The following is a 15,328-nucleotide window of genomic DNA, read 5'->3' on the forward strand; positions in this document are numbered from 1 at the left end:
CCAATTTGGGCCATCAAATCGCGGGAAAAGTATGGATATTATATATTGCTGGAAAGCCCAAGATGTCTTTCCAACGCCGTTAAGAGCGCGCCAATTGGGCTTATGTGGCTCTAGAAAAACCACTTTGAGTGCAGGGAGGTCAGAATCCAACAGCATCTGCAGTCCTTTTCAGCCTCTGAATCAGATTTTTTGCTTAGGTCCCTCAATTTCAGCCATAAAATACCTGAAATTACAGAAAAACACACAAACTAATAGTAAAGTCCAGAAAAATGAATTTTAACTAAAAACTAATAAAAATATAATAAAAACTGACTAAAACATACTAAAAACATACTAAAAACAATGCCAAAAAGCGTATAAATTATCCGCTTATCAATATCCATAGAACCAAGAGGTAGTAAGCAATAAAGGCCCAAGGCTTTGAGCATCAACTACTAGGATAGAAAAAGAAACATTAAAAAGCTCAAAAAGAATTAATGATCATAGTAGATGCTTGTGGTGAAGATGTGTCAAGAAGAGACCTGGGCAAGTAAATTCTTAGGGGTGTCTCAACACCCAGTGCCCTAAAACCAACTGGTTTGGGAGTGCTAATTGAAATCCTAATTAAATGGTTGTCTTGAGACAAAACACTTAGAGTCGTGGTCAAGAAAGCAAAACAACCCTTACTACTTCAAGGTGACAATCAATAGAAAAGACCCCTGAAGCCTTTACCTGAAGGAACCCTCAAGGATCCAAGAGCTTTCCATGACAATTAAAACATTCATACATGTGTTGGACACTTAGTTTTATTTTTAGTTGTATTGCAATCATTCGAAGCCAAGGCCTCAAGATATAAAGGTTTACTCACATTGATTTGCTTGGGACAAGCAAAGCTTAATTTTGGTGTTGTGATGACTTGCATCATCTACCCTTTTTTCTTGCATAAAGAAGACAATAAAAGAGCATAAATCTCATTTGATCAGTATAATTCATGCGTTATTTGATGAATATTATGGTACACGACTTTGAGATGAGTTGTGCTGAATTTCAGGTGAAAAAAGCATCCAAAAATGGGTAGAAGTCAAACAAGAAGCGGGGTCTGTGAAAATGGCGTGCCACTTGGAGCAAACGCCACAAAAATGCACTGGCGTGGCACGCCAGGAGCTAGGCGTGGCACGCCAATACTAAAGTCCAGAGAAGAAGTCCAAGCATGCATATGGGCGTGGCACGCCAGGGACTGGGCGTGGCACGCCAGGGACTGGGCGTGGCACGCCAGGGACTGGGCGTGGAACGCTAGTACAAAATTCCTGAGAGCAAAATGGAGGACACAAAAGGGGCGTGGCATGCCAGGTTGGGCGTGGCATGCTTGACCCATCAACAACTATGGGCATGCCACTTGAGCAAAGGGGCGTGGTACGCCAACTCACCATCTCAAGAAGAACCTCCACTATGGCGTGCCACTTGGTGTCGAAGGCGTGGCACGCCAGCTCCAAGAAGTCACTTGGGCGTGCCACTTGAGAACCCAGGCGTGGCATGCCAAGCTTAAAGAGTACACAAATGCATGGGCGTGCCACTTGAGCAGCATGTCGTGGCACACTAGTACAATAATCTAGAGAAGGAGCTGAAGGCAACTAAAGACAGGGCGTGCCACTTAAAGTCGAAGGTGTGGCACGCCAACCTCTCAATCTCACTTAGGCATGCCACTTGAGAAACCAGGCGTGGCACGCCAATGCACAAAGAAACCAAAGTAAGGGATGGGCGTGCCACTTGGTATCGAAGGTGTGGCACGCCAACCCAAGCATCTCACTATGACGTGCCATTTGAAGCTGAGGTGTGGCACGCCAACCACTGGAATTAAGGCAAGATTATGGGCGTGACACGCCAGCTTTCAGGCGTGGCAGGCTGGTACAAGTTTCCAGAGAGGATGAAGGAGGCCAATTACATGGGGCGTGCCACCTGGTATCGAAGCCGTCGCACGCCACTCACTTTTCTTCACTTAGACGTGCCACTTGAGTCCGTGGCGTGGCACGCCAAACAGAGGAACCACTTACTCACAAAGGGGCATGGCACGCCAGACCCTGGGCGTGCCACGCTAGTGCAACTTTCCAGAGGAGCTTAGCCAAGCATATAACAAGGGCGTGGCACGCCAGACCCTGGGCATGTCACGCTAGTTCAAGTTTCCAGAGGCAAGGAGAATTGGAAAAGGCAAGGGCGTGCCACTTGACTTCGAAGGTGTGGCACGCCAACACAAGAACCACTATGGCGTGGAACTTGAGTTCGAAGGCGTGGCATGCCAAGGTTGATAGAGAGATGAGCGTGCCACTTGAAGGATTGGGCGTGGCACGCCAAGCTAGAAATGAAGGGCATGTGACACGCTAGTAAAGCACCAGCCACACGCCAGCTGAGAAGTCACGCTTAATGAGTGTTTTCTTTTCCCTCCAAAATGTAATTTTCCCTTTTCACTTTTTAATTCTTTTATTTTACTAGGAGTAGTATAAATACCCCCAAGGAGTAATGAAGAAGGTGGTTAAGCAGTCAGTTTTAGATCCACTTTTACACTTTATTTTTTAGTACTTTTTGAGCTATGAGTAGCTAACTTCCCTCTCATTGAGAGAGGGAGCTCTGTTGTACTTGATGGATTGATAATAGTAAAATTCTTCTTTTCTTCATCTTCTCTTTGATTTGCTAGAAGGAATTTCGTTCTTAATGCTTAGTGTTCAATTAACTTGGGAAAGAGATTGAATGCAATTGGGTTTCATGGGAACCTTGGGAAAGGAAACATGAAACCATGCTTGAAATCCCTTCTCACACTAGAGTAGAATATGGGTTTTGGTGTTTGGATACGTGACATATAATCCTCCCTCTACCTAGACCTATAAAGGTGTGTGGTATAATGAGGGACCAAGCATGTCTCTCTTCATGAGCAATTAGACTAAAGAATTGGCTATTGATCAAGATCTGAGAGATTGAGTCACCAAGGGATTTGGGCTCAATCAATCATGACTGCCAAGAGGTCAATGAGTTGTGTTCATACCCTGACCGAGCTCTCCAAACTCGGCAAAGCTGATAGAAGGCCCGACCTCGACCTAAGGCCCACGTTCGAGGTCGGACCTCGGACAAACAGGCCAAAGAAAGGCCCATCAGAAGGAACTAAGCCCAAAACCTAAAGGCCGAAAGGGCCTGGGAAAGGCGGTTCCGCAAAGATAGAGATGAATCTCCAAAAAGATAAGATAAGATAAGAATATCTTATCCAGGGATGATCGCAGCCAACTACTATAAATACACTGGAGCACCCAGGTATAACTCATACTCTAATTCTACTTGATATCTGCTTGGACCCATGCTAACTTAAGCATCGGAGTGTCATTGCAGGTACAACCCCCCGCCGTTCATCACAACCAGCTCGGGTCACAGACCCCCCACCTCGGGCCTTGCCAGAAGACCGAGCTACACGTTTCAGGTAACCCCCGGAACATTGGCGCCGTTGCCGGGGACCTGGAAGTCATCCCTTTACCATGGCGGACGACCCTCCCAACAATAACCACGCTACATCAGAACAAGAAGAGGAAGTTGACACCGGAGAACGGCCGGACAGCCCTCTATCACCACGCACTCCAGGAGGAAACAAACAGAATCGCCCAAAGACATCACCCCCAGACAAAGATCCACAAAATCCCGAAAGAGAAAAAAGTTCGGAGATTCTGGAAATAGTTCGGGCACAACAAAGCCGGCTGAGACAACTCGAAGAGGACGTAAAGAAGCAGAAGGAAACTGAATAGGATCTGAGAAGGGAAGCTCGCAAACGCAGAGAATTGGAAGAAAAACTGCGGAAGATAGAGGCCAACCTAAAAGATCGGACGGAACACGGCACCACTCCCGAAAGCAACCATGATCCCTTCACACAAGAGATCATGAAAGAGAAGGTACCGCGAAACTTCAAACCACCAGATATGGACCTCTACGACGGCACCACCGATCCAAGTCATCACCTCAGCAATTTCAGAAGCAGAATGTACTTAGTCGACGCCTCCGACGCGATTCGATGCAAAGCCTTCCCCACCACTCTCACTAAGTCAGCCATGAAGTGGTTCGACAACCTGCCACCAGGATCAATCTCCAGCTTTGAAGACCTGACCAAAAAATTCTTAACAAGGTTCTCTATTCAAAAGGACAAGGCAAAACATGCCCCCAGCCTACTCGGGATCAAACAAGGCAACCAAGAAACTCTCAGAGAGTACATGGAGCGATTCAACAAGGCCTGCCTGGACATACAACACTTGCCCACGGAAGCAGCCATCATGGGACTAGCAAACGGCCTAAAAGAAGGACCGTTTAGCCAATCCCTATCCAAAAGATACCTGACCTCCTTATACGAAGTACAAGAACGGGCAGGAAAGTATATCAACATGGAAGAAACCTCCCAGCTGAGAGACTCTTCCAGGAAGGAGTCAACCTACCCGCCCCGAGATCGAGATCGGGAACAGAAAAAGAAAGAAGAATCCAACTCAGACAAGCCACGAAAATACCACAGCTACACTCCCCTCCGAGTCTCCCTGGTAGACGTCTACAGAGAAGTATGCCACACCGAGAAGATCCCACCACCCAAACCTCTGAAGCACAAGAGAGCAGGAAGAGATCGGTCCGAGTACTGCGAATATCACAGACTCTACGGCCACTCTACTAACGACTGCCACGACTTAAAGAATGTTATAGAAAAGCTAGCCAGAGAGGGAAAACTCGACAGATACATAGCTGGGAAAGGAGAAGAAACCAGAAAGAGAAGACGGGGAGATAACGAAGATCGGGCCGAGCAAACACGAACCCCGCGAACTCCTGAAAGGCACATACACATGATAAACGGAGGTTTCGCAGGGGGAGGGACATCCAAATCCTCACGGAAGAGACACCTCAAAGAAGTCTACCATGTCCGAGAAGACAGCCCCTTACCCGAGTTACCTACTATCTCATTTACCCGAGAAGATGCTCTTGGAATAATACCCGGACACGACGACCCTATGGTGATCACCATCATCCTAGCCAACGCCAACTTACATCGAACCCTGATCGACCAAGGAAGCTCAGCAGATATCCTGTTCAAAGCAGCCTTCGACAAGCTCGGACTCGAAGAAAAAGAGCTAAAAGCCTATCCCACTGACCTGTTTGGACTAGGAGATACCCCGATCCGCCCCTTGGGATACATCTCATTACACACTACCTTTGGAAAAGGCGAGCAAACCAAAACACTAAGCATCGACTACATTGTAGTCGACGTCACTTCAGCATACAATGCCCTCATCGGACGACCAACCCTAAACAGACTAGCGGCTATAGTCTCGACCCCACACCTCTGTATGAAGTTCCCTACCGCAAAGGGAATCGCTACCCTAAAAGGCGACCAAAAACTAGCACGACGATGCTACAACGAAAGCCTGAGCCTAAAAGGGAAAGAGGTCAACACAATAGAACTCGGGCGAGTCCAAGCCCGAGAAGATCTTCGGCCACAACCAGAAGGAGAGACCGAAAAGATCCAGATCAGGAACACACCCGAGAAAGTAACAAACATAGGGGCAAACCTCGAAGCAGGCCTAAAGGAGGAACTCACAACCCTCTTAAGGGAGAATTCCGACCTCTTCGCCTGGAAAGCCTCCGATATACCAGGCATAAGCCCCGACCTGATGTGCCATAAGCTATCAGTATACCCGGGATCCCGACCTGTCCAACAAAGACGCAGGAAGCTCGGGCCCGAACGCATGTAAGCAATAGAAGAACAAGTGCAAGCACTACTAGATGCAGGGTTCATTAGGGAAGTAAAGTACCCCCTATGGCTCGCAAACGTGGTCCTAGTGAAGAAGCCCAATGGAAAATGGAGGATGTGCGTCGACTACACGGATCTCAACAAAGCCTGCCCCAAAGATCCATATCCACTACCGAACATCGACGCCTTAGTCGATGCCGCTTCGGGCTACAGATACCTCTCCTTCATGGATGCATACTCGGGATACAATCAAATCCCGATGTATGGACCCGACCAAGAAAAGACCTCGTTCATAACCCCAAGGGCAAACTACTGCTACATAGTAATGCCCTTCGGGCTGAAGAACGCAGGGGCAACCTACCAGAGGCTAATGAACAAAGTGTTCTCAGAACACATCGGGCTACAGCTAGAGGTGTACGTCGACGACATGCTAGTAAAGACACAAGAAGACAGAAACTTGGTCGCCGACCTCAGCAGCATCTTCGACACCCTCCGGAAACACAACATGAGACTTAACCCGACAAAGTGCACCTTCGCCGCAGAAGCCGGGAAGTTCTTAGGCTTCATGCTGACTCAGAGAGGCATCGAAGCAAACCCGGACAAATGCCAAGCAATACTCAATATGAAAAGCCCGACGGGTGTCAAAGAAGTACAACAACTAAATGGGAGACTAGCCGCCCTATCAAGATTCTTGGCAGGATCAGCGATAAGATCACTCCCTCTCTACTCACTCCTAAAGAAAGGGAAACCCTTCTCTTGGACCCCGGAATGCGAAAAGGCCTTCCAAGAATTCAAGGAATTCCTCGGGCAGCCACCAATCTTAACCCGACCTCTAAAAGGGGAAGAGCTCGTACTATACCTGTCGGTCGGACATCGGGCAGTCGCCTCGGCACTAATACGAGAAAATGAGGAGGGGCAACACCCCATATACTTCGTAAGCAAAGCACTACAAGGGGCCGAATTAAACTATCAGAAAATAGAGAAATTCGCCTATGCACTAGTGTTCACAGCTCGGAGACTCCGCCCCTACTTTCAAGCCCACACCATCAAAGTCTGGACAAACCAACCCATGAGACACATCCTACAAAAGACAGACATGGCAGGACGAATCCTACAATGGGCGGTGGAATTGTCCGAGTTCGACCTCCACTATGAAGCCCGGACTGCCATAAAATCTCAATACCTAGCCGACTTCGTCGCAGAATACACTGAGACCCCGGGAACCCCACTCTCATGGAATCTGTATGTCGACGGATCCTCAAACAAAACAGGAAGCGGGGCCGGTGTTATACTCGAAAGCGATCAAGGAACACGGATTGAGCTATCCCTAAAATTCGAGTTCCAGGCCTCAAATAACCAAGCCGAATACGAAGCCCTACTAGCGGGACTAAAACTAGCCGAAGAGGTCAGAGCAAAGAGGATCACGATCTTCAGCGACTCCCAGGTCGTCACATCACAAGTAAATGGAAGCTACCAGGCCAAAGACCCTACTATGAAAAAATACCTGGACCAAACACAGGCGCAATTACGACACTTCCCGGAAATACAAATCCAGCACATACCCCGGGAGCAAAATGCCCGGGCAGACGCCCTCTCAAAACTTGCTAGCACCAAGCCCGGAGGGAACAACAGAAGTCTCCTCCAAGAAACTCTACAATCCCCCTCCGTGTTAAGGGAGGAAGAAATACTAAATATATCCGGGCAACAACAAGGATGGATAACCCCCATACTCAACTATCTGAAATCGGGAACTCTCCCCGCCGAAAGAAAAGAAGCTAAAAGGCTTACAAAAGACGCCCAGAACTACACGTTAATCCACGACGTATTATACAGAAGAGGATTCTCAAACCCCCTCCTGAGGTGCGTCCCGACCACAGAAACAAAGAGCGTCCTCGAAGAAGTCCACAAAGGCATGTGTGGGAACCATCTCGGAGCCCGGGCCCTGTCCAAGAAAATAGTCAGAGCCGGGTTCTACTGGCCGACCTTGCAAAGAGACGCGGCAGAGTTTGTGAAAATATGCCCCCCCTGCCAAAAACACGCCAATTTTCACAAAGCACCGCCCGAAGACCTCATAAGCATCACCGCACCATGGCCCTTCGCAAAGTGGGGACTCGACCTACTCGGCCCATTCCCACAAGGACCGGGGCAAGTCAAGTACCTCATAGTAGGGGTCGACTACTTCACAAAGTGGATCGAGGCTGAACCCTTAGCCACTATTACGGCTCAGAAAAGCCGTAAATTCCTATACAAAAACATTGTCACGAGGTTCGGAGTCCCCTACTCCATCACAACAGACAATGGAACACAGTTCACAGACACAAGTTTTCAGAACTTGGTGGCCGAGCTAAAAATCAAACAGCAGTTCACATCGGTCGAACACCCGCAAGCCAATGGACAAGCAGAGGCCGCAAATAAAGTCATCTTGGCCGGGTTAAAACGAAGACTCCAAGAGGCCAAAGGGGCATGGGCCGATGAACTCCCCCAGGTATTATGGGCATATCGGACAACCCCGCACTCTACAACAGGAGAATCCCCATTCCGACTAGCTACGGAATGGAGGCAATGATTCCCGTCGAAATAGACGAAGGATCACCCAGAACCATCTTCTACAACGAAGGAGGCAACCCTCAGGCACAAAGGGAAGAACTCGACCTCCTACCCGAGGTCCGAGAAAGAGCCCGAATCAGAGAAGAAGTCTTAAAACGACGAACGGCCCTCAGATATAACCGAAAGGTGATAAAACGAAGCTTCTCCACTCACGACCTGATTTTAATCCGAAACGACATCGGAACACAAAAATCGGGAGAAGGAAAGCTAGCCGCAAATTGGAAGGGGCCCTACAAAGTAACAGAAGTCTTAGGGACAGGCTACTACAAGATATCCGACCTAGAAGGCAATGAGCTGCCCAGAACCTGGCACGCCTGTAACCTAAGACGATACTACAGCTAGAAAAACTTAACCCGAGGTGTACTCTTTTTCCCCACGAGGGTTTTTTAATGAGACACCCGGTTAAGTAGGACACCCGACCTAGTCAAAAGGGTAAACACTTTGTACATATTCTTCTTTTTAATACTAATCAAATTTCTTTATTTTCTCTTTCTCGTTATAAAGCATATCCTAAAAAGTACCCCACCAAGGCGCATTAATTTATGCTCGGCAAAACGCAAAAAATCATTTGCCAAAGGCCATACGAGGTCGGCAAAGATGAAGCGACGAGGTTCAAATTAATGTGAGAAGTTATAAAAGTAACTCTGAAATGGCTCAAAAAGCCAAATAGAAAAGAAGTTACAAAAATAACTTAAAAAAGGCCGACCAAACAACGAAGTCGGACCTGACCAAAGGGGTACTCAAGGATCCCGATGTCCGAGAATAAACTCGGACCCAAGAAAGAAGCTGGCAAAGAACCAGGACTACGAGAAAGTCAAGGCGCTAGCTAAAAAGTTGTTACCCAAAAACAACTAAAAAGCAAAAAGCGAGAAAGTCAAGGCGCTAGCTAAAAGTTGTTACCCAAAAACAACTAAAAAGCAAAAAGCGAGAAAGTCAAGGCGCTAGCTAAAAAGTTGTTACCCAAAAACAACTAAAAAGCAAAAAGCGAGAAAGTCAAGGCGCTAGCTAAAAAGTTGTTACCCAAAAACAACTAAAAAGCAAAAAGCGAGAAAATCAAGGCGCTAGCTAAAAGGTTGTTACCCAAAAACAACTAAAAAGCAAAAAGCGAGAAAGTCAAGGCGCTAGCTAAAAAGTTGTTACCCAAAAACAACTAAAAAGCAAAAAGCGAGAAGTCAAAGCGCTAGCTAAAAAGTTGTTACCCAAAAACAACTAAAAAAGCAAAAAGCGAGAAGTCAAAACGCTAGCTAAAAAGTTGTTACCCGAGAACAACTAAAAGCATAAAAGCGGAACGAGACAATCGAAACACAAAGCATGGCATAATAAAGCTACAAGAGTAGCTAAAATAGCAGAACAGGTGTCCAAAATGTTTGCAGAAAACATCCAAAAAACAAAAAGCCCACAGGTCGGGCAAAGGCACAAAAAGTACAAAAAATTACAGAGGATCAAGGCCCTTTCCAGACTCCGCATCAACACCTGGCTGAAACATGGATATCGGGACTGCAGGAACAACACCATCTCTTGGAACCTCCATACCAACTCTATCCTCGGCCAAAGGTGAAGTCGGGTTCACGACCGGAGCCTCGGGGTCGGACACCGGAGCCTTGGGGTCGGACATCGGAACCTCATCCTCAACAGGGGCAGGAACAATCTTCCCCTCCACAACCATGTTATCCGTACTGAACAAACTGAGATCCAATTCGGGAGCAAGAACCCGGACCTGATCCCTCAAATTCACAAACATAGCATCCATACCCTTGGCCACATTATCTTCCAGCTCATAAAAGTCATCCCGAGCAGATTGCAGCTTCTCCTTCGTCTCCACAAGCTCAGCATACAGCTTGGTATAGTTCTCCGTCGCCACCCTCGCCATCTCCTCAGACGTCTTCGCCACCGCCACAGCCGCGGTAGCCCTAGTCTTCTCTTCCTCCAAAGACTCCTCCAGCTCGGCAATCCTAGCATCCTTCAGCTGACTAACCTTATCAAGCTCGGACCGGGCCTTCTCAAGTCGGGAGCTGGTCGCCCCAAGGGGAGCTTTCTTAAACTCCCGAGCAATGGCGGCATGAAGGCTAGCCATCCGAACACAACTCCGCGGCATATACTGAAAGTGATGCTCCATGGACGCATCATCAGTAGAAATAAAAGTCTGAGGAAGAATGTGCTGCTCAACCCAACCGAGAGCATCGAAATCCTTGTCATTGAAACCAGCAGGCTCTCGGGAAGTCTTCAGTTTCTTGGGGGGAGGACCCGAGGTCGAGGTCGGGGAAAGCTGACCGGGTCCGGAGGTCGGAGGATCCTGAGTTATAGCTCGGAACTGAGGGACCGGAATGGTCTTCGACCGAGTCTGAACACCAATTGTAGTCTTCTGCAGAGAAGGTCGGGGAGAAGCTTCAGCCTCGATATTCCGAGATGCCGCAGATTTCTTCGCTCGACGGAGAAACTTCATAGAATCAGCCTGAGAAGACATCTCTGCAGAAACGAAACAAAGAGGTTATCAAACAGAAAGATCAAAACAAAGTCAAATATGAAAATGAAATCTCAAAAAGAGGTCGGGAACTACCTAACTCGGAACGGAGAAGGCTTGGATCTCCCAACATTTTCTTCGTATCCAAGTGAGGTGCCCGACCCCATAGACTGCTCAACACACCAACGAAAGCCTGTTCCACCTCATCTAGACTCTCGAAAGTGTACTTAACCGACACCACACTCTCTTGCCAACAAAGAGGAAACGAAGGCTCCCCACTCTCATCTAAGAAAAAAGGTCGGACATCTCCAACAGCCCGGACTTTGAAGTAATAGTTTTTGAAATCGTGAAACGACTCATCATACAAAGTGCAAAATTTCCTACCCTGGTTAGCCCTAAACGAAACCCAGGACACCTTCCCAGCACCCGACCCCGGCTTCGTCAGTACAAACAGATAAGAAAAAAGAGAAACAGAAGGGGAGACGCCTAAAATCTGACACAAAAGTTGGAAAAGCTTTAAAAACGCCCAAGAGTTCGGATGGAGTTGTGTAGGGGCAAGGTTACAAGACCAAAGGACCTCGGATTCCAGGTCGGTGAAAGGAAGACGGACACCTAGCTTGGAGAAGAAACAATCATAAGCATAGAAGAAAAGTTTCTCGGAACTCTCTAACGGCGGAAAACACACCCTCTCCTCGGACTCCGGGGCTGCTAACTCGTAATCCCGCTCAGACTCCCTGTTCTCACAAATACTACACTCCCTACGGAACCTAATCAGATACTCAGAATCTACAACAGACGGGACCCTTAAAGGAGCAGGATCTACCCAACCTAGACCACTCGGAATCTTGGTCGACATTGCTTGAAACACCTTTCGAGACATAAAAAAATCTTGCCTACAAAGAAAGAATACAACAGCAAGACAAAAATCACACAAAGGCAGAAAAACCAAATTCAACAAAAACAAAAGAAAGCAAAGTTCTTTTACAAACAAGAAGGCAGCAACTCGAATAACAAAAATGGATCGGAGAAAAGAGTCCCCCCACACACACATACAAAGCAATAGCGGCGCCTCTTTTCGGGGCAACCCGGGCATAGAAGATATCAGAAAAAAGAAGCGTACGAAGAATAAAAGCGAAAAAAGCAAACCTGGAAAAGAAGAAAGCGACGAGCTCCGACGAAAGGAAAAACGGCGGCGTAGAAAAGAACTCTGAAAAAACGCACAAAAAATGGAAGACGAAGAACAGAGAGAAGAAGAGAAGATGCTCGAAAAGAAGTGATGAATAAACAAAGAAAAATGAAGAAAGGGGCAAATAAATAAAGCCTCCACAGAGCGCCGCACGGAAATCGAGGAAGAAACGGTAACAAGCAATAAATGCTGAAACGACCGTTTTCAAATTTTGAAAAACTACTATGCCCGAGCTCGACCTTCCGAAAAAAGAACTCGGGCAGGGGCACTGTTCATACCCTGACCGAGCTCTCCAAACTCGGCAAAGCTGATAGAAGGCCCGACCTCGACCTAAGGCCCACGTTCGAGGTCGGACCTCGGACAAACAGGCCAAAGAAAGGCCCATCAGAAGGAACTAAGCCCAAAACCTAAAGGCCGAAAGGGCCTGGGAAAGGCGGTTCCGCAAAGATAGAGATGAATCTCCCAAAAGATAAGATAAGATAAGAATATCTTATCCAGGGATGATCGCAGCCAACTACTATAAATACACTGGAGCACCCAGGTATAACTCATACTCTAATTCTACTTGATATCTGCTTGGACCCATGCTAACTTAAGCATCGGAGTGTCATTGCAGGTACAACCCCCCGCCGTTCATCACAACCAGCTCGGGTCACAGACCCCCCACCTCGGGCCTTGCCAGAAGACCGAGCTACACGTTTCAGGTAACCCCCGGAACAAGTTGCATGATTGAAGAGGATATAAGCTAGATTTGATCCAAAGAGACAATATCTCCCAATCTCAATGAATTTTCCCATTCTTATCTATCTATTTCTTTATAACTTAATTTTTACATTCAGCAATTCCCCACTCCCATTTACATTTAAGTCATTTATGATTCAGCATTTTACATTCTGCGATTTCCGTTTCTGCACTTTCTTGCTTTTCTTTATATTCTAGTCATTTACAATTTCGTACTTCACAATCTTATTAATCTGCTTGACTAATTCATCAACCAATTAAAACTGCTTGAATTTGCCAATCTCTGTGGATACGATCCCACTCCACTATGGGTTATTACTTGGCGATAATTTTGGTGCGCTTGCCAAAAGAACTAATTGACTAATTTTTGAATAGGGTGTGAATTAGAACTCATTAGTGGGCAACAACCCGTATACTTCATCAGTAAGGCATTACAAGGATCCGAGCTGAACTACCAAAAAAATAGAAAAATTTGCGTACGCTATAATACTAAAATCTCGACGACTTCGTCCATACTTCCAAGCTCACACCATTAGGGTTCAGATCAACAATCCCATAAAAGGGATTTTATAGAAAACAGACCTAGCGGGCAGAATCTTGCATTGTGCAGTCGAGTTGTCCAAATTCGATCTCCAATATGAAGTCCGGACAGTCATCAAATCACAATACCTAGCCAACTTTATTGCAGAATTTATAGACACACCGGAAATCCCCACAGAATGGAATCTATACGTGGACGGTTCCTCAAATAAAACTGGAAGCGGCGCGGGTGTGATAATTGAAAGCGACCAAGGAACCCAAATCGAACTATCCCTTAAATTTGGGTTCCCTGCCTCGAACAACCAAGCAGAATATGAAGCACTACTAGCTAGCTTGAAGCTGGCTAGGGAGGTTGGAGCTCAAAAGCTTATCATCTTCAGCGACTCACAAGTAGTCACTTCACAAATAGCAGGAAGCTACCAAGCCAAAGATCCCACCATAGAAAAGTACTTGGACAAAACCAGGGAACAGCTCGGACAACTCGAAAAATATGAGGTCCCTCACATACCCCGAGAACAGAATGCCCGAGCTGACGCACTTTCGAAACTAGCTAGTACCAAACCAGGGGGCAACAATAGAAGCCTCATATAAGAAATTCTGCAGAACGCATCAATCTCGGAAGAAGAAAAAGTCCTAGCCATAACAGGTCAGGATCAAGGATGGATGACTCCCATAATAAATTACCTCAAAATAGAAACACTCCCCACAGAGGAAAAGGAGGAAAAGAGGTTAAAACGAGAGGCACAATACTACACTATCATAAACAACACTCTATACAAAAGAGGGATTTCAATACCATTGTTAAAATGTGTGCCGACTTCCAAGACAAAGGAAGTTCTAGAAGAAGTACACAGTGGCATTTGTGGCAATCATCTCGGAGCACAAGCACTTACCAAAAAAGTACTCCGAGCAGGATTTTATTGGCAAACTCTACAAAAGGAAGCCACAGAGTTCGTAAAGACATGTCCACCATGTCAGAAACTTGCCAACTTTCACGTCGCCCCGCTAGAAGAACTCATCAGCGTGACTTCACCTTGGCCATTCGCAAAATGAGGACTCGACCTTCTTGAACCCTTCCCTCAGGGATCGGGACAAGTTAAATTCCTCATAGTAGGGGTAGACTATTTCACAAAGTGGATCGAGACAAAACCCCTACCTAATGCCACTGCTCAAAGAAGTCAAAAATTTCTATATAGGAACATTGTCACAAGGTTCGGGGTTCCATACTCCATTACCACAGACAATGGCACCCAATTCACAAATGCAAGCTTCAGAAAGCTGGTGGCCGACTTGAACATAAAATAACAATTCACTTCCGTAGAACATCCCCAAGCCAATGGACAAGCCGAAGCTGCCAACAAAGTCATATATTGGCTGGGCTGAAACGAAGATTACAGGACGCAAAGGGAGCCTGGGCCGAGGAGCTCCCACAAGTCCTATGGGCATATCGAACAAAGCCACATTCCACCACAAAGGAATCACCCTTCCAATTATCGTACAGAATGGAGGCAATGATCCCAGTAGAGATTGAAGAAGGGTCGCCTAGAGTGATCTACTATAGTGAAGAAGCCAACTCCCAACTTCAAAGGGAAGAACTCAACCTACTTCCAGAAGTCCAAGAAAGAGCTCGGATTAGGGAAAAAGAATTAAAACGTTGAATGGCTTCGAGATACAATAAAAAGGTAGTACAACGAGTTTTTGCTGAGAACGACCTCATCCTAATCCGAAATTATATCGAAACAACCGGACCTGGAGAAGAAAAACTGGCAGAAAACTGGAAAGGACCCTACCGAGTCATAGAAGTACTGGGAAAGGACTACTATAGACTGTCCGAACTCGATGGGCGAGAGCTTCCTAGGTCATGGCTCGCCTGTAACTTAAGAAGGTACTACAGTTAGGGATGATAAAGGATCTTAGGATAAGGCGCACTCTTTTTCCTGAAAAGGTTTTTTAATGAGGCGCCAAGCCAAGACCTATAAATCACCCAACTTAGAGGATAAAACTCCCGCATGTATATATTTTCATTTTCTTTTGAATAAAATCTTTTTAGATCTTCTAC

The sequence above is a fragment of the Arachis stenosperma genome, chromosome 6 (genome assembly GCF_014773155.1).
Source record: "Arachis stenosperma cultivar V10309 chromosome 6, arast.V10309.gnm1.PFL2, whole genome shotgun sequence".
Lineage (NCBI taxonomy): Eukaryota > Viridiplantae > Streptophyta > Magnoliopsida > Fabales > Fabaceae > Arachis > Arachis stenosperma.